We start from the raw sequence: 2,500 nt of genomic DNA, 5'->3' as shown, positions 1-2,500 counted from the left end.
CCGGCAGCTTGAGACACATCTTTTTTTCAATATGCAAGTTCTTTTTAAAAAGGTTTCCTTCCACAGCAGCTCTGAGTAAGAGTGAGAGAGAGAGAGAGAGACACTGACTGACACTGACACTGACACTGACACACACACACACACACACACACACACCGTCTCCCATCCGATTGGTGGACTATGGGATTGAAAATCGAACTTTGAGTTTCAATGCAGGGGGGAGAGCGCGAACGCAGCCCCTCCCAACTACCACACGCGCGTTGTTGTTGTTGTAATATAGAACTGCAAGTTGCCGTTGTCGTGGTCGTTTCGAATCAGCACAAAGTAGGTGCCTCCCTGGAATGTCACACCTGCGTCCCAGAAAACAGGTCTCCCGGTCAAAGCAGTCCCGCCCCGCCCTGGGATTAACATGACAACGGACAGGGCCCAGTCAGGGAGCAGCTTGAGAGACACCTTTCAATAGGCGCTTCTGAAACATTAACGCCTTGTTTCTTCCGACAGTTTAACCAGCGATTAACATGACAACGGACAGGGCCCAGTCAGGGAGCAGCTTGAGAGACACCTTTCAATAGGCGCTTCTGAAACATTAACGCCTTGTTTCTTTCGACAGTTTAACCAGCCTTTAACACGCCTTGTGTTTTTATTTCCCATTTCCAGCCAGCCAGCCAGCCAGCCAGCCAGCCAGCCAGCCAGCCAGCCGAGCCGAGCCAGCATCTGCAGTATTTTTTTTGATTGGTCTTGCCTGCCGTGGAATGAATGTTTCAACACGAGCTGCTGATTGTCAGCACCTCACCTCTTTCTCAATTGGCCGTTGCAATCTCACTCACTCGCTGTGAGACACGTCACGTCACTAGTTTTACTCAAAGAGGTTTCCTTCCACGGCAGTTCGTTAGTGACTGAGACTGACTGACGGAGGTCCGTTGAGACATAACCCTCCCCCATCTGATTGGTGGCCTACTGGCAAATTTACCAATCTGTCAAGCAATCCTGGCAAGAAAGGAAAAAACGGCAACTTCTTTAAACTCATCCACTGTTGCAATTAGAAACGGTGGCAAAAAATGTGGCCAGAGTGGGAGAGAACGGCAGTGCTTCGAGACTGCTTTCAACACCGGCAGCCAGAGAACAAAGAGGGAGGGCAAACAGGACCCGAGATCAATTCGCATCGAGCGCGTTATCGCTTCTCGGCCTTTTGGCTAAGATCGAGCGTGTTCCTTTTCGGGCTTATTTGGATCTGAGCGGACTGGAACGCTGGCCGCGACCTCGTGCGCTCGCAAAGTGCGGACTTTGCTGTGATTGGTCGTTTGTGTGCTGGCTCCGCCCCTAAATTTGCATAAGGACCAAATCAACACTGCAATGGCAGGGAAGGGTTCCTGGTGAAAGCAGTCCTGCCACTGACATGACAATGGACAGGGCCCGGCAGCTTGAGACACATCTTTCTTTCAATATGCAAGTCCTTTTTAAAAAAGTTTCCTTCCACAGCAGCTCTGAGTGAGAGAGAGAGAGAGAGAGAGAGAGAGACACTGACTCACTGACTGATACTGACACCGACACACACACACATATTATTTATTATTATTTTAAACGACAAAGCTGTTCAGAAGGAAGTCCTGGGGGGAAGGCAGGCAGGGAGGGACGGACACAGGGAAGTCCGCACAAAACAGGTCCCCTGGAACCTCTGACCCAGAAAAACGGGTTCCTGGTGAAAGCAGTCCTGCCATTGACATGACAATGGACAGGGCCCGGCAGCTTGAGACACATCTTTCTTTCAATATGCAAGTTCTTTTTAAAAAAGTTTCCTTCCACAGCAGCTCTGAGTAAGAGAGAGAGAGAGAGAGAGACACTCACTCACTGACTGATACTGACACCGACACACACACACACACACACACACACATATTATTTATTATTATTTTTAATTGATTTTTAGAACAGGGAGATGGACTAGGGGCTTGCTCCGTCCACTCCACGCATCGACCCAGTATTGCAGTGTTTCTGGGAACGGTGCAGCTCCCCGTGGGGAGATATTCAAAAGGAAAAACAGCTGTTTCCCAGTGTCTCTGTGTGTGTGTGTGTGTGTGTGTTATTACTGAGAATAAAGCTGATATCTCTCTCTCTCTCTCTCTCTCTCTCACTCAGAGCTGCTGTGGAAGGAAACCGTTTTAAAAAGAACTTTCTCAGCTCAGTGGTATTTTTTTCTTCTCCAAGGCTGAGTGCCGCTCGCACGTAGCGATATAATTCAAAGTGCAAAATAACTTGGCGTCGTTGACTTTAAACAAGCAGGGTCTGCTTCCAAATGAAAGCTGCGCTCCCGAACTGGACTGTCTGTCTGTCTGACTGTCTGTTTGTCAAGGGGTGGAAAAGGCGGTGGTGGTGGTGGTGAGGGTGGAGCATTACGCTCAGGAGGGGAGACTTTCTTTCAGAGGTGCCAATTAATCTGTAGCAGAAAGTCATCCCCCCCGACCGGGATTCGAAGCCCGGTCCTGACCACGAGACCACCGGG

General features: G+C 49.6%; 1 pseudogene; it reads left to right on the top strand.

Annotated features, from left to right (window-relative positions):
- The first annotated feature begins 1,895 nt into the window (after positions 1 to 1,895).
- On the top strand, positions 1,896 to 2,012 carry LOC137329810 (U2 spliceosomal RNA; annotated as a pseudogene).
- Positions 2,013 to 2,500: the final 488 nt, after the last annotated feature.

Source organism: Heptranchias perlo, chromosome 12 (genome assembly GCF_035084215.1).
Source record: "Heptranchias perlo isolate sHepPer1 chromosome 12, sHepPer1.hap1, whole genome shotgun sequence".
NCBI classification, from domain to species: Eukaryota; Metazoa; Chordata; class Chondrichthyes; order Hexanchiformes; family Hexanchidae; genus Heptranchias; species Heptranchias perlo.
The sequence above is the reverse complement of the archived record's forward strand: the minus strand, read 5'-3'. Positions and strand labels throughout refer to the sequence as shown.